The sequence below is a fragment of the Triticum aestivum genome, chromosome 1B (assembly GCF_018294505.1).
Source record: "Triticum aestivum cultivar Chinese Spring chromosome 1B, IWGSC CS RefSeq v2.1, whole genome shotgun sequence".
Taxonomy (NCBI): Eukaryota; Viridiplantae; Streptophyta; class Magnoliopsida; order Poales; family Poaceae; genus Triticum; species Triticum aestivum.
Window position 1 is genome coordinate 356,714,811 of NC_057795.1, and position 23,066 is coordinate 356,737,876.

Here is a 23,066-nt window from a genome sequence, read left to right on the forward strand (position 1 = left end):
GCCCGGCAAGGACCTTGCCATGGCGTGCTAAGGTCCTCGCTAAGGATCTTGTCGGGGGTCTTGTGGGTTCCTTTGGTGAGGATAGTTGCTATCCTCATTTCATCTTGAGCATTTTATGTCTTCACAAAGATCTGCATACCACCACGGAGGTGCCTCCCCAGCCCTGTCCGACGCATTTGTCTAGCGCCTCGGCGGGCTCGAGGGTGGCTCACTTCGGCCGGCGTGGGCGAGCCGCCCCGAGAAGGGTCTTGCCGGGGCTGCTGAGGCTGCCACGGCAAGGGTCCTTGCCGGGGAAACCTGCTACGCCTATCTGATCTTTGTGGCCTTGGTTCTTGTCGGTGCTCTGTTCGCCTTGTGGCTTCGGCTTTTCTCCGGCTTCCCCTTCCTGCCCTGTGATGCGTGGCTATGGCGGGAGGCTCTAATTGGCTGTGCACAAGTAGAGGGGTCAAAAGCAGAGCCCCTACTTTTGTACATCGACAGGAGCCCCCGGTCCTGGGCCACACATAAGCACAACACATTGTTGGGCCAAGCCCAGAACGGTGCGCGGGCAGTTGGGGCGGACTTTTACCGTGGCTACTATTCCATCCGCTGCGCTTCCCCACGACCCGTGTTGAACGCGCGACGTGGGGGTCGTACGCGCGCATGATGTGGGCGTGCTGGCATCACCTTGTGGCGGACAGTAAAGAGGCGGCTTGCGTGTCTCTTCGAGACCGCAGGGCTGCCTCCTATTTACTGCCCTTGTTCGGGAACCGTCGTCCCACGCGTCCCACTGCGCCCGCCCCTTGCGCCACGTTCGCCGCATGTATAATGCAAAGTGAATGACAGGCGCAGGGGACGTGGATAGTCGTGCGCGTGTGGGTCGATTCTCACGTGCCTTCAATGGAGCGGGGAGGGCAGTCGACGGCCCCGCTTGCTGTCACTTCGAGAAGCCGGATTGGCCGAGAGGGGGCGGCCGAGCCTCGCCCCCACCCCTTTATAAAGAGGGGAGCAGGTGGAATGGTGCCCCTCATCCTTTCGCCATCTACCTCTCCCCCATTCCTGCTTTCTTTCTTCTCCTGCCATGGCAAGGGGGCGTGGCGATGCTTCATCGTTGGCGGCGAGGGTTTCGGCCAGGCAACGCATCGCTCCTCCCCAAGAGCTCGTAGCGGTGGAGCCGGCCGCTAGAGGAAGGGGGAGGGGGCGAGGTCAAGGCCATCGTGGTGCCCGAGGGAGAGGAGGATGGGGCGGCAGGTCAGCTTTGCCTCCTCCAGCAGCCCCTCCTCCGATGGAGGGTCACGTCGGGGACAATCCCTGCGAATTCTTTGTCAGGATGCGCCATCCACCGCACCGTCGCCTCCGCCTCCCGACTCCATTTGCGCGGGAGATGGAGCTGGATCCGCCGCGGACGCTACGGCTGCACATGAGGGGTTGTGGGAACAGTGGCACCTGGGCCGACGTCGAGTTCCCTGCCCCTCACGTCATGTATCTTCATCGAGGGTGGAAGACCTTCGCTCGCCTCCATAGCTTGATGGATGGGCTCTCTCTCCATTTCAAATTAATGGAGGGTGGCCTCCTCTCCGTCAAGATCTTCGGGAACTTCAGGACCCACATGAGGTGCTGCGTGGAGAGCTCCTCCGATGATGAAGATTCCTCCTCAAGCGAGAGTGGTGAGGAAGAACAAGGCAGCAACGACGAGGGCAGCGGGCAGTAGGATGACGGGTCCGACTAGGTGCCGGGCGCCGCTCCGGGTGGCACCGGCGACCCCATCATCCGTGTCGCCGGCTCCTTGAACTTCGCGGGGTCGTCTCCTTGGGCGGCTGGCGTAGGGAGGCTGCAGAAGAGGAAGAGGGCGGGCGGCAAGGCCGTCAAGTCGGAGTACGCGGGCACCGACGCCTTCGTCACGTGTTGACGTCCTGCCGCCTCGTCTTCGAGCTCTGCCTCTGGCGCCACCATCACCATCCAGCCCTTAGACAGCCACCGAGATGTTCTCTTGGTGTCTTCTGCCACTCGTAGCTCGCCTAGGCACCCCTTTTGCCCTTCTGCTTTCTTGTTCCATTTGCTGAGGAGAGGGACAAGAAAGAGATTACGGGCACCTTATATCTTTTTAGTCTTGTAAGCCTTCGGGCCTTTGCTAGCTTTAGAACTTGTAATCCCCCTTTTTCATGTTTTTCATTTCGTATGGACTATACCTGCACGGGATGTTTTTTAATGAAAAAGGGATGTTTGCCGGGATTCTCGTTCGTGGGAGGAACCCATGACAAGGGGTGAGTCCTTGTTATCCTTAAGATAAACGTTTTTTTCCGCCCGGCAATAGGCCTTGCCGTCCCCCCACCTTGCTCGACCTTTCTCACGCTCTCGACGGAGGCAGGGATGAGGTGGGCTTAGGCTCCTCGTTCCCCTTCTCTGCTGCCGCGGCTACGACCAAATTCGGACCCAGGGGATAGTCCTTGGGTGCCGAAAGGGGGGGCACGACAGCTTAGAGATAGAACGGGGTTTCACGTATCCCAGTCCATAACGAAATGCATGACAGAGGATAAAGGACTTATCTGGATCTGCAGCCCCCGGCGACCTTGGCTTGCCGCGAAGGGATCCTTGTTCTTGTAGCCCCCGGTAACTCAGGCTTGCCGGGGCCCGGATGCCGGTCCGTTCCTTTCTTCTAAAATAGCTCGGCAAGAATGCCTATGTGCCCTACGAACCAAAGAAGACAGAGAAGAACATAGAGACGCACACTCGACCTCTAAGCTAGGGGTTAGTCGCCGCTAAGCAGTATCAACCCTAACCGAGGAAGAGACTCAACCTAGCATGCATGCTATAACTTAGGGTGCCAGCGCTTCATTTATTTATGCTCAGGGTCTGCACCTGGCTTTGTACAAAGGGTTACATGCCTTGCTGGTAATGCTCGTACAAAAGGGTGGCTTGCTGGGAGGCCCGGCAGCCGCGCCTTATGGGTAAAACTTGCGAAGATGCTCGATGTTCCAGGAGTTGCTCACTAGAATGGCATCTTCGGTCTCCAGCCGGACTGCGCCGGGCCTGGTGACTCGTGTCACCCGATAAGGACCTTCCCACTTCAGCGTCGACTTGTTGGAATTCTTCGCCGACTGAACGTGCCGAAGAACAAGGTCGCCTTCCTCAAAGCTCCGGGCGTGAACCTTGCGGCTATGGTAGCGGCGCAAGGCTTGTTGGTAGCGTGCTGCTCTCACAGTTGCCCGGAGATGATCTTCCTCAAGGAGCGTCGCGTCGTCTTGCCGCAATTTCTCTTTCTTAAGCTCATCATAAGCAAGCAATCGAGGTGACCCGTATATGAGTTCCATGGGGAGAACTGGTTCTGCCCCGTAAACCAGGGCAAAGGGTGTCTGGCCGGTGGCTCGATTTGGCGTCGTTCTGATCGACCAAAGAACCACCGACAACTCATCAATCCATCGCCTTCCACTCTTGCATAGCCTATCGAAAGTCTTTGTCCTTAAGCCTCGCAGGACTTCAGCATTTGCTCTCTCCGCTTGGCCTTTGCTCCGTGGATATGCCACGGAAGCAAAACAGACCCTGCTGCCGAGATCCTCAATGTATTGCATGAAGGCATGGCTTGTGAACTGTGTGCCATTGTCGGTGATGATCCTGTTGGGAACCCCAAAACGGCACACTAGTCCCTTGAAGAACTTGATGGCTGACTGCGCTGTCACCTTCCTCACTGCCTCCACCTCTGGACACTTTGTGAACTTGTCAACTACGACATACAAGTACTCAAAGCCCCCGACAGAACGGGGGAAAGGGCCCAATATGTTGAGCCCCCAGACCGAGAAGGGCCAGGAGAGAGGGATGGTTTGAAGGGCTTGAGCTGGTTGATGGAGCTTCTTCAAATGGAACTGGCACACTTCACACTTGGTTACTAGTGTCGTCGCATCCTAGAGGGCGGTGGGCCAGAAGAAACCTTGTCGAAAAGCCTTGCCGGCAAGGGCCCTTGACCCTATGCGGGAGCCACATATGCCTCCATGTATCTCTGCCAACAACCTTAGTCCTTCCTCCCGGGAGATGCACATCAATTTCACCCCATTCGGTCTTCTTCTGTACAACATGTTATCAACGAATTGGTACAGAGTAGATCGGCGGGCTACTCTTTCTGCCTTTCCTGCTCCTCAGGAAGCTCCCCTTTTTGAAGGAATCGGATGGTCTGCTGTGCCCATGCCGGAGCCTGTGGCTCGATGGCAAGGACCAAAGGCATCTCGTCTGCCATGGGAGTGGCCGCCTCCACGGCCATGACCTGAGGTCCTACAGGAGTCGGTTGCCCCGTGGCAGGATCGGCATCCATGGCAACATCTCCGGCGGCAGCTCCGGGGAACTCGGTGGGGAAGTACTTGCCAGGGCCTAGCTTCCTCTGCTTGCTTTGCCTGGTCGACGGCTCAACGGATGGTTGGGTTAACTGAAGCACAAAAGTACCTGGTTCCACAGGTAGCTTGAGGGCAGCGCGCTTTGACGGGTAGTCGGCGATGTCATTCTTCGCCCGAGGGACATACTCCGCTTGTATACCGTCAAAGCGCTCCTCGAGTTTCCTCACCTCATCTACGTAAGCTTCCATCAACAGGCTATGATAATCTTTGTTGATCTGCCTGACGATGAGCTGTGAGTCTCCCCTGACGATGAGCTTCCTAACTCCGAGTTCTGCCGCGATCCTGAGACCGGCAAGCAAACCCTCGTACTCGGCGGTGTTGTTGGTTGACATCTCCTGGGGGTAGTGCATCTGGATGACATACTTGAGGTGCTCTCCGGTGGGCGCGACAAGTAGCACACCAGCACCGGTGCCCTGCAATGAGAAAGCACCATCAAAGTACATGATCCAGTCGCGGCTCGTTTCCTTCTTTGGAGCCATGGCGACGAAGAACAGCTAGGTCAACTGCTAGGCTAGATCCTCGCGATTGCGACCGCCCCTGCCCGGCGCGCCAAAGATGTCAGTAGGAAACGACACCTATGGGATCATTGGAATCCCTTCTACAGTTGCGGGGCGCGGGGATCGTGAGGAGAGCGGGACTAGCAGATGACACAAGGGGGATTTACCTAGGTTCGGGCCACAAAGATGCGTAAAACCCTACGATCCTGCTTTGGTGGATGTATTAGTGTTCTTGGGTTCTCGAACTAGCTCTAGGTGCTGCGAGGTTCAAAAAGCTGAATCCCTTCTTAGTGTGCCATGGGCCTTCTTTTATAGACGAAAGGGGTTGCCACAGTGGCACACAGGAGGTGGAAAGTGCTACAACATTGCGAGCTTATCGCTGGTATTACATGACAAGACGCATTTAATGCGAGGCTTTGGTGTCCCTTCACTTTACTGGGGACGGGAGCAAGGCCCGTCCCGTCCGTCGCCGCTCCTCCTCACTTCGACACGCGCCCTGGCCAGTGGTGCATGCGGTGCCATGTAGGCAGGCAAGCAGCTGAGGTGGCACGGTGGTGGAGCCTCCATGAAGGGTTGCATGTTGCCACACAAGTGCGTGCCCAGCTGGCTGGGTCGGCAGCTGTATGCGAACGGCGGTGAAGACTTGGCTGGTGCGGGCCTGGCAGTGGCCCTGCCGATACGCTTGGTGAGGGTCTCGTCGGGTGGCCTGGCAAGGGTCTTGTCGGGTGGCCCAGGAAGGACCTTGCCGTGGCGTGCTAACGTCCCCAGCAAGGATCTTGCCGGGAGTCTCGTGGGTTCCTTTGGTGAGGATAGTTGTTATCCTCATTTGATCTTGAGTATTTTATGTCTTCACAAAGATCTGCATACCACCACGAAGGTGCCTCCCGAGCCCTGTCCGACGCATTTGTCTAGCGCCTCGGTGGGCTCGAGGGTGGCTCACTTCGGCCGGCGTGGGCGAGCCGCCCCGGCAAGGGTCTTGCCGGGGCTGCTGAGGCTGCCCCGGCAAGGGTCCTTGCCGGGGAAACCAGCTATGCCTATCTGATCTTTGTGGCCTTGGTTCTTGTCGTTGCTCTGTTCGCCTTGTGGCTTCGGCTTTTCTCCGGCTTCCCCTTCAAGCCCTGTGATGCGTGGCTGTGGCGGGAGGCTCTAACTGCCCGTGCACAAGTTGAGGGGTCAAAAGCAGAGCCCCTACTTTTGTATACCGACAAGTTGCACCTATTATAGTTGAAGAAAAGACTATCACTTATAATGATCCTATTGTTCCTTCTACTTATATTGAGAAACCACCTTTCCTTGTTAGGATAAAGAATCATGCTAAAGCTTCAACTGTGGTTCGTAAGAGTAATACTAGAGCATATACACCTCCTGAGAAAATTAAAGTTGAACCTAGTATTGCTATGGTTAAAGATCTCTTGGCTGATAATATTGATGGGCATGTTATTTATTTCCATGATGAAGCTACTAATATCGCTAGACCCGATGCTAAGATACATAGACCTGTAGTAGGCATGCGTGTTATTTCTGTTAAAATAGGATATCATTGTTATCATGGCTTATGTGATATGGGTGCTAGTGCTAGTGCAATACCTCATTCCTTATATGAAGAAATTATGCATGATATTGCACCCGCAGAAATAGAAGATATTGATGTTACTATTAAGCTTGCCAATAGAGATACTATTTCACCAATTTGGATTGTTAGAGATGTTGAAGTATTGTGTGGGAAAGTTAAATATCCTGCTGATTTTCTTGTTCTTGGTTCCCCACAAGATAGCTTTTGTCCCATTATATTTGGTAGACCCTTCTTGAATACTATCAATGCTAGGATTGATTGCAAAAAGGATGTTGTTACGATTGGCTTAGGAGATATGTCTCATGAGTTTAATTTTGCTAAATTTCGTACACAACCCCATGATAAAGAATTGCCTAGTAAGGATGAAATTATTGGTCTTGCTTCTATGGTCGTTCCTCCTACTGATCCGTTAGAACAATATTTGCTAGACCATGAAAATGATATGTTTATGAATGAAAGAAGGGAAATAGATGAAGTATTCTTTAAACAGGGTCCTATTCTGAAACACAACTTACGTGTTGAAATCCTAGGGGATCCTCCTCCACCTAAGGGTGATCTCGTGTTTGAGCTTAAACCTTTACCTGATAATCTTAAATATGCTTATCTTGATGAAAAGAAGATATATCCTGTTATTATTAGTGCTAACCTTTCAGAGCAGGAAGAGGAAAGATTTTTGAAAACTCTGAAGAAGCACTGTGCTGCTATTGGATATACTCTGGATGATCTTAAGGGCATTAGTCCCACTCTATGCCAACACAAAATTAAACTGGACGAAGACGCCAAACCAGTTAGAGATCATCAACATCAGTTAAATCCTAAGATGAAAGAAGTGGTAAGAAAGGAAATACTAAAGCTCCTTGAGGCAGGTATAATTTATTCCATTGATGATAGTGAGTGGGTAAGTCATGTCCATTGTGTCCCTAAGAAGGGAGGTATTACTGTCGTTCCTAATGATAAAGATAAATTGATCCTGCAAAGAATTATTGTAGGTTATAGGATGGTAATTGATTTACGCAAATTAAATAAGGCTACTAAGAAAGATCATTACCCTTTACCTTTTATTGATCAAATGCTAGAAAGACTATCCAAACATACACATTTCTGCTTTCTAGATGGTTATTCTGGTTTCTCTCAAATACCTGTGTCAGCGGACGATCAAGCCAAGACTACTTTTACTTGCCCTTTTGGTACTTTTGCTTATAGACATATGCCTTTTGGTTTATGTAATGCACCTGCTACCTTTCAAAGATGCATGATGGCTATATTCTCTGACTTTTGTGATAAGATTTGTGAGGTATTCATGGATGATTTCTCCGTTTATGGATCCTCTTTTGATGATTGCTTGAGCAACCTTGATCGAGTTTTGCAGAGATGTGAAGACACTAGTGATGCGGAGCATCCCACGTTCATCCCCATGTACACTCCGACTACTCTCCAAACCCCAAGTGGACATATGACGAGACCTTGAACATACGCCATTGGACACAAGGTGAACTCGCTCCTCTCCGAACCTTCACTTCCCACATGTGAGACATGGTTACTACCTCATATATATGTGCTATGCCTGACGAGGAACAAGGAGGAAGACCATGGACAAGACGGCGAGGACACCAAGTACAAGGACCAAGAGAAGAAGCTGCCTGAAGCTAGAGCGGCCGGCCGTCCGACGACTCCCAGGCTCCGGACGACCGTGCCAGCGACCACCGAACCGAATCTGCGGACATCTGAAGAACTCCGGACGTCCGGGACCCCGCGAGCCTCTGGACGACCGGCCCCCTCCGGACGTCCGACCGAAGTGCACCTGAGCCGAATCTACGGAAGTCCGAAGAGCACCGGACGTCCGGACCTTCCCGAGCCTCCGGACGACCGGAACCCTCTGGACGTCCGACGCCTGTCTGCGCACAGTGTGTTGGGCCGCAGCCCATGTACCCCTTCACTTACCCCTTCGTGGCCCTAGACTATATATACTCCTCCACCTCCTCCTAGTTAGATTTAGCGTTGATTTAGCTCAATTAAAGATAGAGCTTCGCTCATCCATCGGATCTCCTCCTCGTGAGAGACCGCAGCCTCCTCGGAGAAGATCCTATCGGATTCAAGACCCCCTCGTGGGAAGATCCCCTCGTGGATTTCAAGGCCTCCTCACGGAGAAGAACGATTCCTATGTATTCTTACCTTTGTTGACTTTGGATCTCGTGTATCTCTTTGTGTTCGTTGATCTAGCACTTGTGTGACCGATTCCTTGTTGGTTGAGTGTTTTGCCTCGTTCCTCCCCGTGATTTTCTCGTGTTCTTCCGCGTGTTCTTCGTGTTTCCCCGTAGGATCCACTCCAAACATGAAAGATCGTCCACATAGGGTTCCATCCTACATCATCATGGTATCATGAGCCACGTTGATCACGTATTTGGAGTCCCTCCCCCGTTTTCTAGCCTTGATTTTGTTGATTTCGTCCTAAATTCGAAAATCCCCACCAAAAATAGCCCCAATTTTTTTTGTGATTTGTTGGTTTGATGATGTTTTGTTGATTTTGATCCATGGATTTGCTTGGTTTCGAGTGGATCTAGCATGTCCCCAAGTTTCACCATCTTTCATCCACAAAATCCCACGAATTTTGACCCCGAAATACCCAATTTCCGCCCAAAATCGCGTCCCGGATCTGAAATTTCGCGTTGACCCCGACCCACCGGACGACCGACGATTTACGGACATCCGGACCCCCACGAAGCACCGGACGTCCTACCTTTTCCGGATGACCGGAACACCTAACCCGAGCTGAATTTACGGATTTCCGACCTTTCCGGACGTCCGACGCCCCGGACATCCGACCTTTACGGACGTCCGTAACCTGTAGGTTTTGACTTCGGCTGATTCTTGTTTCGGCCATAACTAATTCATCTGAACTCCGATTTTGACGTTCTTTAGCTCGTTTTGAAGCTCTTGACATCCTCTATCCCACAAAAATACTAAGAAAACCATTTGACTCCATAATAGTTTTGAAAATTTGGCAAGTTTGCCTAGGCCCTCATCCATATAATCCGCATAGCCACCACCGACTTCCGCAACCTAACCAATGTTGTCCCCCATTGTATATGTGGTTGCTTGAGTAGTGATTCGAGTCTCCTAAGGTGTTTCGGCTACTTAGGGACGATTGCTTCTTGATCAACCACCACAACCATATCTTCCGCATAGGCGTGCCCACCATATACTTCCGCCACCCCAACTTAACCCAATAGTTGTTTGAGCTTGTCTGAGTCATGGCTTGTGTCTTCTAAGGTGTTTCGGCTACTTAGGGACGACAACTTCAACTCCGACACATGTATAGCCCATCATTCCACCCCACATTGCCAAGTGCAAACCACCTCCGCTCTCCGCTACCACCATTTTGACATTTGTCATTTGAGATTTTGAGTTCGCGGTTTTTCCGTTTCCTAAGGTGTTTCGGCTACTTAGGGACGAGTCTCCATCATCTTGATATCTACATCAAGAACACCGCCACTCATCATCGCAAAGGACGGTAACCTCAACGACACCATTGTATATTCCCCTTGCAAATTGCATTGATAACCCCTAGCCCATTTTGCGTTACTTGCCTATCGAGACTAGCCATTTGAGTATTGCCGGCAACGTTACTTGTGCACATTAGTGATCATACTTCCCATTAGCATACATACCATATCATCTTGGTATCATATCATCATTGTGTCACAAGTTTGTTCCCGCATATACACAATTGCTATCTTGGTTTGTGCATTGTGCAAAAGTGGCCATAGAAAAAAAAAGAAATAAAGCTTTTAAGCAAAAGAAAGAGAGCAAAGAAGCTTGTAAGCAAGTGCCATAGCATCATACCACATTGCATATAAGATTGTCATATCCGATCATCTTGGATCATCTTGAGAGAAACACCGGGAACCATACATACATAGCATACTTGGGATAGAAAGTATATCCATTTTGCATCTTATAGGTTGTGCACAAGTGTCGTATCCGCCTATTGAGCAATCGTGCTAGCGTCTCTCTTGAGTTGTGCAACACGAGCGTTTTCCGTGGATTCCACATTTTGTGCTCATTCCTTGGTTGCACGACCCCATTTATCTATCCGTGTGTGTGTGTTTCCGTGTGCCACATATTGCTATTGGTACATTTGTTTCACTTGCGAATTTGTGAATCTCTTTCAACATTATTGACTCTTGCTAACATTTTGCATTAAATTTTTGTGCCACTATCCTCACCGAGCTCCACCATAAGCTTTACTTGTGTAGGTGTGAGAACCGACAAGGATTGGTACCAATAGTGCTATTTCATTGTCCGCATTTGAGTGAACTTGATTCATTGTCAACATCGGTCAAGGTACATTGGTATAAGTTCTTCTCTTTCTCCCACTCATATTTGCTCGAGTTTTGTGATGGATAGGCAAGGCATTTCCTCTCCGGTCCTCGACAACAACGACGGCGTGCACAACTACATCACCAAAGCATCTATCTTTGATCTACAACGACAAGTGCAAGGCGCATAATCAAGATTGCGAGAGCGCATCGAGAACATCTCCATCGACATTCGTCACTCCGAAGCAAGGAAAAGGGACTACATCGACAAGAAGCTTTCCGCACATAAAGTGGAGCAAGATGCAAGGATGGAGGAGATTAGATCCTTGATCAAGTCTTCTTCCCCTTCGTCATCTTCAAGGCGGCGACATTCAAGCCACAAGTCTTCGGAGCGCAAACAAGATGCAAGCGCAAGTCGTCCAAGTCAACATCTACATGGCGACCACCATCACGTTCGTGATCAACATCGTCATGAAGGGCAAGTCACCTCCAAGCATCATGTGCACGACGACGACAAATGCCAACGAGCTCAAGCACGACAACGACATCATCATCATGAAGATGCTCCACAAGCGCAAGTGCACAAGTCCCAACAAGCCCTACTTCACGCCAAGTCCAAGCTTCATAAGCACAAGAGAAGACCGCGAGACGACCACCACCAAGACGGCGCTATGGCTACAACAACAACTTCGGCATATTCACCAAGTGCTATCAAGGCATCTTCGCCTTTGGACGTACGGCATCTTCACCTACTTCCCACGTGTACGCCTGCATCGACTTCATCAAGTCCAAGGCAACCAACTACAAGCGAGGGTGACACTTCCATCTTCGGAAGCCCCCCAAGGAAGACGACCGAGCATGGGAAATTCCCTTCGGTCATGGAGACGAGCTACGAGGTGCCACATCATATGGGCCTCCCACACCAAGACGGTGACAAGACGGTCGGGCAAGGGCCATCCCCTTCGACCACGGCGATGAGCGCGAACCTCTTCAACAACATGAAGACGATGCCCACATTGGACTCCTCCTCCGAGTCAAGCTATGCGACCGCGCATGGAGACATTTGCACCTACATCTCTCCGACACCCACATATGTCGAGATGCCCCAAGTGCCATGTGAGGAGAGCCACCACCACATGAGTGACATGAGTGACTCCACCATACGTGACATTGAGAGCATTTCCTATGAGAGGATGAGTGTGACCACCACTAGCCCCACATATGAGAGCATGCCACACATCCTATGTGAGTTTGAGCGCCATTTGAGTGACTCCACCAACCATATGAGTGAGAGCATCCTTGAGGGAGTGAGTGAGCCACAACACTTAGCGAGTGAGATAGTTGACACGGCATGTGAGGCCACTATGATTTCTAACGACTTAACCTCTACTCCTAATGTGTTTTCTTCTTTGGTGCTAGGTCTCCTACATGATGACACGCCTATCCTTGACGAGTCTATTCCTCCATTGGAGACGACGATGGCCATGGTGGACGATGATGCACCCCCCACATGGTTCCATCAAGATGAAGATGATAATGATTGGATCTTCAACACCTCACCTACAACGCATGAGCTACGCTCCGAAGGTAACATAGGTGACGGTGCTTCTCTTGTCCCACTAGAGGACTATCTTACCAATGATTGCTCCCATGATGTTGATCCACCTATTCCCATGCTTCATGCTAGTGCGACTTCCTCATGCCTTAACTTACCTATTTATGATGAATATGATGATGAGCATGTTGAGTTGCCTAGTTGTGATGCTATGCTCCATAGGATATCATGTGAAAATTCTATTGGTCACATCATGTTTGACAATCCATTGAACTTGTCATATGCTATGAGTGAGATCTCCCATATTGCATCTTTTCAATCTCAACATAGTAACTATGCATGCCCCATTAAAATAAATCCTATTTGCACTTATGGCATAGACGACGAGACAATGGTCATTGGCTTTTGCTTTTCTTGTGATGATATTGCCATGCTTCCTTTACATGATTTGCGCAATTCATCTACTATGACATGCCATGATCACATTGAACCAAATATGCATTGTTTTGGATGTTGTCAATATTCTCCATGTGACATTTCCACTAATGCTGATGAGGAGACCCCATAGTTTCCTCATACATATTAGGAGATCTTGATGCATTTCATACTTTACATGATTCCCATGATAGTGTACACCATATGCATTCCATAAATAACAATGCTCTAGATATTTCTCATGATGCATTACATCCTTTGAGTCTCCATTATGCCATACATAATAACAAACCTCTCATGATGGATGACATGTTTCTATATCATGCATCTCATTTATTTGAGCATTGGCTATTTTATGCTAACCGACACATGCATGTGCGCATCATGATGGATGATGTGTACATATACCATGCACACACAATTTTTCCTTTGTCTTTGTTTTGTGTAGGTACTCATGTATACTCGTCAACCTCTCAATCCCAAGAGTTGACGAAATGAGCTCTTGAGAGCAACGATGTTTTGGGATCCCGTGGACTATCCTTACCACCGTTCCCTTCGCGCAAGGACTACGCGCATCTCTTCTACTTGGCTCTCACACGGCTATGGGCTATTTACCATTTGTCACCTTACGCTCATTTTACCGTGTTCATTTTGCATGCTATGCTTGCTCCTATGCCTTTGCCATGCCATTGTGACCCTTGCTTGCATCTACCCATGATTCACCATTATGCTACTTCTATGTGCATTTGCATGCTTGGTGGAGATCCTTGTTGCTATTGCCATGTTTATCATGTGCCTCATACTATTGTTGATTCTTGTGTTGGGAGAGTCATGATGTTACATTGCTATTTACATAGGACTTCTTGCCAACACCATGAACCTACTTTCCTCATATCTTGCTTTCATGCTTGTGCTATGACATGTGAATTATTCATGCCCACTATTTTCACACATGACATGCTTGCCATGATTCCTTCTAGTATGTTGCAACTTCGCACTACTAGCTTGCTTAACTTGATTGCTTTGATTGCTTGCTATGTTGCATCACCCATGTTCCACTATTACTCGCTTTCTTGGGTTGATGACATATTTGTTCCTGCCTCTCACATGATACATCTTGTTCATTGTCGCTTGCCTCCAATTGTTGCATGTATGCTTAGTGCTCTTGGAGACATGGACACTTTACTTGTGATGCATGATTGTTTGATTGATCCTCTTATATTTGGTTGTTCTCGCATCATATGCCTCCATACTATGAAATGCTCCCTTGTTCTTTCTTATGATAAGCATGATGCATACACTTGTTGGGTATCTTACCACACGAATGTTAGCTTTTGCATTTATGCTAACCTCATTTGTTTTTCCGAGTGTTTGTCATGTTCGTTCATTTTGAAGGATTCACAAGGCGATACCGTCATGAGACATATTGGTTATGTGAAGGCATACAAGATGCGCAACTCCATCCTCCTTGAGAAACTCCTAAAGGTGACCTCCTTCTCTTTGAGCCATCCTCAAATATGCATATTGGATGGGTCACTCTTTCATTGTTGTTTCCTTCTTGTTGTCTACATGATACATCTCGTGAACGGAGGAGAGACATTGGAGATTGGCTACATGGACCTTCACATTGAGGAGCGCTCGCACTTATTGGATGCATCTTCGGAACTCCACTCATACCACGACATCGAGCATTGGTACACCAACACCTCCATATTTTTTGATTGTGCTCATACATGTCATGCTTGATGGACATATCATACTCACCACAAGTTTGCACCCTATGCATGGATTGACTCATATTATGCTTGTCTTGTTGCATCTATTTCCATGTCATCCATGATATATGAGCTTGTTCACTTCCTTAGCAAATTTGTTGTGATATTCCTTGATGGCATATTCATACATCATGATCATATTACCCATCATCAATTGCATGATAACATACACATGTTGAGCATCCATTGCCATATTCATGCTATTGATAAACCGTCTCACTATGACATCATTTTGCACCGTGGTTGCATTAATCATATTTACAACACATTTTTGTGCACAATGATTGCATTTCCTCCCATGAATGCTTTGCATCTCATTCTAGATCATCTTGATAAGCTTCATGCGCTTTGTCACGACCTATCTTGCCGCACGGACTCATTCTTACATGATGGACACTTTGTGTGCGCTAACCAATGTATTTCCGAGTGTTGCTTGTGTTTGCTCTTTTTGCATGTCTATCACTCCGGCGACACCTTGGACTACTTGGATTGCGCCATGTCTTCAACTTCGTCCAACTACAAGTCCGTCTATGACAACCGTTTCCATGGTGATGAGGATCATGATCCGAGGTCGGATCTTTCCCAAGGGGGGGGAGATGATGCGGAGCATCCCACGTTCATCCCCATGTACACTCCGACTACTCTCCAAACCCCAAGTGGACATACGACGAGACCTCGAACATACGCCATTGGACACAAGGTGAACTCGCTCCTCTCCCAACCTTCACTTCCCACATGTGAGACATGGTTACTACCTCATATATATGTGCTATGCATGACGCGAAACAAGGAGGAAGACCATGGACAAGACGGCGAGGACACCAAGTACAAGGACCAAGAGAAGAAGCTTCCCGAAGCTACAGCGGCCGGACGTCCGATGACTCCCAGGCTCCGGACGACCGGGCCCCTCCGGACGACCGTGCCAGCGACCACCGAACCGAATCTGCGGACATCCAAAGAACTCCGGACGTCCGGGACCCCGCGAGCCTCCGGACGACCAGCCCCCTCCGGACATCCGACTGAAGCGCACCCGAGCCGAATCTACGGAAGTCCGAAGAGCACCGGACGTCCGAACCTTCCCGAGCCTCCGGACGACCGGAACCCTCCGGACGTCTGACGCATGTCTGCGCATAGTGTGTTGGGCCGCAGCCCATGTACCCCTTCACTTACCCCTTCGTGGCCCTAGACTATATATACTCCTCCACCTCCTCCTAGTTAGATTTAGCGTTGATTTAGCTCAATTAGAGATAGAGCTTCGCTCATCCACCGGATCTCCTCCTCGTGAGAGATCGCGGCCTCCTCAGAGAAGATCCTATTGGATTCAAGACCCCCTCATGGGAAGATCCCCTCGTGGATTTCAAGGCCTCCTCACGGAGAAGAACGGTTCCTATGTATCCTTACCTTTGTTGACTTTGGATCTCGTGTATCTCTTTGTGTTCGGTGATCTAGCACTTGTGTGACCGATTCCTTGTTGGTTGAGTGTTTTCCCTCGTTCCTCCCCGTGATTTCCTCGTGTTCTTCCGCGCGTTCTTCGTGTTTCCCCGTAGGATCCACTCCAAACGTGAAAGATCGTCCACATAGGGTTCCACCCTACATCAACTAGTCTCGTCTTGAATTTGGAAAAGGGCCACTTTATGGTTAATGAAGGCATTGTCTTGGTGCATAAGATTTATGAAAGAGGTATTGAAGTTGATAAAGCTAAGGTTGATGCTATTGAAAAGATGTCGTGTCCCAAGGACATTAAAGGTATAAGAAGTTTCCTTGGTCATGCCGGTTTTTATAGGAGGTTCATTAAGGACTTTTCTAAAATCTCTAGGCCTCTGACTAATTTATTGCAAAAAGATATTCATCTTGTCTTTGATGATGATTGTGTAGAAGCATTTGAAATACTTAAGAAAGCTTTGATCACTGCACCTATTGTTCAGCCACCTGATTGTAATTTACCCTTTGAAATTATGTGTGATGCTAGCGATTATGCTATAGGTGCTGTTCTAGGGCAAAGAGTTGATAAGAAACTAAATGTTATTCAATATGCTAGTAAAACTCTAGACACTGGTGTAACGCCCCGGATTCGATGTGCCAGGTGTCTGCCAGTTATTCGCCATTGTTGCCATGTCATTTGCTTGCATGTTGCTTTTTATCATGTCATCATGTGCATTGCATTGCATTGCATACGTGTTCGTCTCATGCATCCGAGCATTTTCCCCGTTGTTTGTTTTGCAATCCGGCACTCCTATGCCCTCCAGCGTCCCTTTTTTGCCTCTCTTCGTGAGCGGGTGTTAAACTTTCTCGGAATGGCCTGAGTCTTGCCAAGCGGCCTTGGTATAGCACCGGTAGACCGCCTGTCAAGTTTCGTGCCATTTGGAGATTGTTTGATACTCCAACGGTTAACCGCGTAGCCCGTAACCCCCTCTCTCTTTGCAGCCCAACACCCCTTCCAAAGTGGCCCAAAACCCATCCAAACCCCCTCCATGCTCTCGGTCGTTCGATCACGATCGCGTGGCCGAAACCCGCTCCTCATTTGGACTCTCCTAGCTCCCTCTACCTATAAATATGTGCCCCTCCCGGATTTTTCGCGCAGTCCAAACCCTAGCCATCTTCCTCCTTCCGCAGCCGGACATGTCCGTTCTGCCTCCGGACGTGTCCACCGCCTCCAGCCACCTCACTCCGGCGAATCACAGGCCGCCACGTCATCGTCGCCACCCCCGCGCCCAATCCCGCAGCGCCACGTCGCCCCCCGCGCCCTCTCTCTCTCCTCCCCGCCGCCGCGGCCCTGGAGGCCCATCCGGGGCCCGCTCACGCCCGAATCGCCGCCACCGCAGCCCGCGCGAGCCCGGCCTCCCGACCAAAGCCGCCGCCGCCTCGCGCTTCCTTGCCGAACCTCGCCACCTCATCGCCCGAGCCTCCGCTGCCGGCCGCCGCCTGTCCTCGCCACCGTCGCCCCGGCGACGCGCCGCCCGTCCCCGCCGTGGCCCATCTCCGCCGCCCCTCGCCGCCCATAGGTCCGCCCCGCCGCCGTTGCGCACCTCCGCGCCTCCCTGCGCCGCCACTGCTCGCCTCACCGGCGACCGTCGCCCTCGCCACCAACCGAACCGGTCCGCCTCGCCCCGAGCGCCCTGCGCCTCGTCTCTGGCCGCCGGAGCTCGCCGAAGGAGCTCCGCGCCGCGCCCCGCGTCGTCCCTCGCCGGGATCCGGCCGGATCCGCCCGTCTCCGGCGACCCCGCCATCTCCGGCGTGTTTTCCGGCGAGATCCGCCTCGCCTCGAAGTCCATGCCAGATTCGGACCCACGAAGGTTGACCCCGATTTGCCTAAGTCCCCGAAGTATTTTGACATTATTATGCCATGTTCATCGCATCATATCCTCATGCATACGGCTCCGTTTTGTGCGTGTAATATGTCAAATTGTTCGTCTCAACGAGTACTTCATCTCACTACATTGCATCATGTTCATTTGAGCTCATCGTGATGCCTGAATCATCGTTGCAAGGGTGCTATATGATGTTAATCTGCTGAAACTGTTATAACATGCTCATTTGTCATTTTTGCCATGTTTGATGTGTGCATCCTATGAGGTTGATGTCTACATGTGTTTTGAACTATGCCATGCCATATTTACAGTGGTGTATGTCATGTATTTTTGTGATCAATGTGGTGACTAGAACGAGCATGCAAACTAGGCCTCATGATGTTGCTGATTTTAGTCCCTGTTCTGCTGTTATTTTGATACCATGTAAACATGATGCTACAGAGAGATCCAAGCATATTTTGATATACTTAAGTAAGGATGTTTTGAACATATGGTTATGCTCTATCCATTCATGCCCCTGGTTGAAATTATGGAGTAGTCTAGCATATCATTTTCGTGCTCTACTTTTGCTAGAAAATATTTCCTGGCAGATTGTTTACATGTTATTCAATTTTGCCAAGGTTGTTGTAGTTGATCCTTGCATGCTATGACCTTGTTCTTGCCTAGGTTTGTTTCATAAACATGTCTTCTTGCTGATGCTATGGTTATCTTGTCATGCAATGACTTGTGGTGAGTGAATCAAGCTTGTTAAGTAGGGTACTTGTTGTTGCTGTTTTGCTAGGCTGAATCTGTTATTTCGTGATGCTATGTAAACCTGCTGCTACAAGTCATTCTATGCATAATCTGGAGATGCTCACTAAGGGTGTTTTGTTATACATGTCATGCTCTACCCATCCATGCCCCTGGTTGCAATTATAGCCTGATGTATCTTGTTGTAATCTTGCTCTAAAGTTGCTTAATAATGTTGCTGTCAGCCTGTTAACATTAAGTTCAGTTGTTTCCATGATTGTTGCTAGTGATCCATGCACCCTATGAACTTGATCTTGCCATGCTTAGCTTCATAAACATGTATTCTTACTGTTGGTTGCCTTGTCATGCCATGTAATGCTCTGTGGCGAGTGGTACAAGCTCATCAACATGCCTACTTATTGTTGTTCTTGCCATGTATGAATCTGTATTATAACTTGCTATGTTTACATGGGTGCCATCATATTTTCTGATCCTTTTTGGCTCATGATCAGTAAAGGACTTTTGTTCTATGCATTTAGTAGTATCATGCCATGCCTTTGTTTGCCATGATAAATTCCTGTAACATGTTGTTTGATAGCTCTAAACATTACAACCTGATGTTATTTCTGCAAAGTCTGAAACTATTATCATTTGCAATCTTGTCATGTGTGTTTCAGCATGTTCTATTGATTTCTGGAGATAGCTCAGTGTTCATGTTTTGTTATGCTTTACCTGTACATCATGCCCATGGCTTTTGTTTTCATGTTGAGATGCTGAGCATGTTGTTTTGATGCTTGCAAGATGCCTAGTTGCTGTTTTGGACAGATTGTTGCTATAACTTGTTTCATGTGTGTGTGTTGAACCGTTGCTCCGTTTTGAGTGTGCTCTATATGAAACTTGCTTGATTTTGCATGTAGCTTCATATTATCATGTTGAATCCTTGTTTTGAGGTGTTTTGCTTGATGTTGTATGCATTTTGCATCAATGCCATGTTTAACTTGTTTTGCTCATATCTTCTATGCCTTAGCTCCTAATTAAATGAACTTTATGTGTAACTTGACTAGAATCTCGTGTAGATCATCTTGGTGCATTTTAACTTGCTGTTTAACAACTTGTACATAAGGTTTATTCAGATCTGGACCAATTTCTAAATTTGCATATGAGGACTTACCAGAATTGTTATATGTTGTTCCCGGCCTCATTTAAACTTGACTTGATGTGTTGCTCTTGTTTGCATCATCTCTTGCCATGAGTAGCTTCATGTAGCTTTGTCATGCATCATGCTTGTGTGTGCATCATGCCTTGTTCATGTGTGGTGTGTTTACTATGTTGTGTGCTTCTTCTCGATAGTTCCCGTTTCGTTGCGATCGTGAGGATTCGTTCGTCTACGCTTGGTTTGTCTTCGTGGCTTCATCTTCTTCATGGACTCGTTCTTCTTCCTTGCGGGATTTCAGGCAAGATGACCGCTACCCTGGATCTCACTACTATCATTGCTATGCTAGTTGCTTCGTTCTATCGCTATGCCGCGTTACCTATTTTTTGCTCATCAAGCCTCCCATATTGCCATGAACCTCTAACCTTTGACACCCTTCCTAGCAAACCGTTGCTTGACTATGTTACCGCTTTGCTCAGCCCCTCTTATAGCGTTGCTAGTTGCAGGTGAAGTTGAAGATTGCCCCATGATGGACAGGATTATGTTGGGATATCACAATATCTCTTATTTAAATAATGCATCTATATACTTGGTAAAGGATGGAAGACTCGGCCTTATGCCTGGTGTTTTGTTCCACTCTTGCCGCCCTAGTTTCCGTCATACCGGTGTTACGTTCTCGGATTTTGTGTTCCTTACGCGGTTGGGTGATTTATGGGACCCCCTCGACAGTTTGCTTTGAATAAAACTCCTCCAGCAAGGCCCAACATTGGTTTTACCATTTGCCTCACCACCACCTATATTTCCCTTGGGAGTAATTAACCCAAGGGTCATCTTTATTTTAGCCCCCCCCCCCCCGGGCCAGTGCTTGTCTAAGTGTTGGTCCGAACCGAGCCGCCTGCGGGGCCACCTCGGGGAAACTCGAAGTCTGGTTTTACTCGTAGCATGTCGCATCCGGTGTTGCCCTGAGAACGAGATATGCGCGGCTCCTATCGGGATTGTGGCGCATCGGGCGGTCTTGCTGGTCTTGTTTTACCATTGTCGAAATGTCTTGTAAACCGAGATTCCGGGTCTGATCGGGTCTTCCTGGGAGAAGGTATATCCTTCGTTGATCGCGAGAGCTTATCATGGGCTAAGTTGGGACACCCCTGCAGGGTATAATCTTTCGAAAGTCGTGCCTGCGGTTATAGGCAGATGGGAATTTGTTAATGTCCAGTTGTAGATAACTTGACACCAGATCCGATTTAAAACGCATCAACCGCGTGTGTAGCCGTGATGGTCTCTTCTCGGCGGAGTCTGGGAAGTGAACACGGTATTCAGTTATGTTTGACGTAAGTAGGAGTTCAGGATCACTTCTTGATCATTGCTAGCTTCACGACCGTTCCTTTTGCTCTCTTCTCGCTCTTATTTGCATGTGTTAGCCACCATATCATTCTTAGTCGCTGCTGCAGCCTCACCACTTTACCCCTTCCTTTCCCTTTAAGCTTTGCTAGTATTGATACCCATGGTAATGGGATTGCTGGGTCCTCGTGGCTCACAGATTACTACAACAACAGTTGCAGGTACAGGTTATGCGATGATCATGACGCGAGAGCGATGTTTGCTTGTTTTGGAGTTCTTCTTCTGCTTCTTCTTCGATCAGGGGATAGGTTCCAGGTCGGCAGCCTGGGCTAGCAGGTTGGATGTCATTTGAGTTTCTGTTTGTGTTTCATCCGTAGTCGTGTGATGCTCTTACGTATTGTGATGTTGTATTCGTGTGGCATTGTATGCCTCTTGTATGTATCCCCATATATTATGTAATGTTGATGTAATGATATCCACCTTGCAAAAGCATTTCAATATGCGGGTCTATCCTTGGTGGGACCTTCGAGTTCCTTTTGGATAGGGTCGCATATTGGGCGTGACAACTGCTCACAGAAACTATGCTACCACTGAAAAAGAATTCTTAGCAATTGTATTTGCTTGTGATAAGTTCAGACCTTATATTGTTGGTTCTAAAGTAACTATTCACACTGATCATGCTGCTATTAAATATCTTATGGAAAAGAAAGATGCTAAACCTAGACTTATTAGATGGGTTCTCTTGCTACAAGAATTTGACTTGCATATTATTGATAGAAAGGGAGTTGAGAACCCCGTTGCAGACAACTTGTCTAGGTTAGAGAACATTCTTGATGACCCACTACCTATTGATGATAGTTTTCCCGATGAACAATTAGCAGTCATAAATTCTTATCGTACTGCTCCATGGTATGCTGATTATGCTAATTACATTGTTGCTAAATTTATACCACCTAGTTTCACATACCAGCAAAAGAAAAAGTTCTTTTATGGTTTAAGACATTACTTCTGGGATGACCCACAACTTCATAAAGAAGGAGTAGATGGTGTTATTAGACGTTGTGTACCTGAGCATGAACAGGAACAGATCCTACGCAAGTGTCACTCAGAGGCATATGGAGGACACCACGCTGGAGATAGAACTGCACATAAGGTATTGCAATCCGGTTTTTATTGGCCTGCTGTCTTCAAAGATGCCCATAAGTTTGTCTTGTCTTGTGATGAATGTCAAAGAATTGGTAATATTAGTAGACGTCAAGAAATGCCTATGAATTATTCTCTTGTTATTGAACCATTTGATGTTTGGGGCTTTGATTATATGGGACCTTTTCCTGCCTCTAATGGATATACACATATTTAAGTTGCTGTTGATTACGTTACTAAGTGGGTAGAAGCTATTCCATCTGGTAGTGCTGATCATAACACCTCTATTAAGATGCTTAAAGAAGTTATTTTTCAGAGGTTTGGAGTCCCTAGATACTTAATGACTGACAGTGGTTCACATTTTATTCATGGTGCTTTTCATAAAATGCTTGCTAAGTATGACGTTAATCATAGAATTGCATCTCCATATCACCCGCAGTCTAGTGGTCAAGTAGAACTTAGCAATAGAGAGCTCAAATTAATTTTGCAAAAGACTGTTAATAGATCTAGGAAGAATTGGTCCAAGAAACTTGATAATGCATTATGGGCCTATAGAACTGCATATAAGAATCCTATGGGTATGTCTCCATATAAAATGGTTTATGGAAAAGCATGTCACTTACCTCTCGAACTTGAACATAAGGCATATTGGGCCATTAAAGAGCTCAATTATGATTTCAAACTTGCCGGTGAGAAGAGGTTATTTGACATTAGCTCACTTGATGAATGGAGAACCCGAGCCTATGAAAATGCCAAGTTGTTTAAAGAAAAAGTTAAAAGATGGCATGAAAAAAGGATACAAAAGCCTGAGTTTAACATAGGTGATTATGGTTTGCTATTCAACTCTTGTTTAAGATTTTTGGGAGGAAAACTTCTCTCT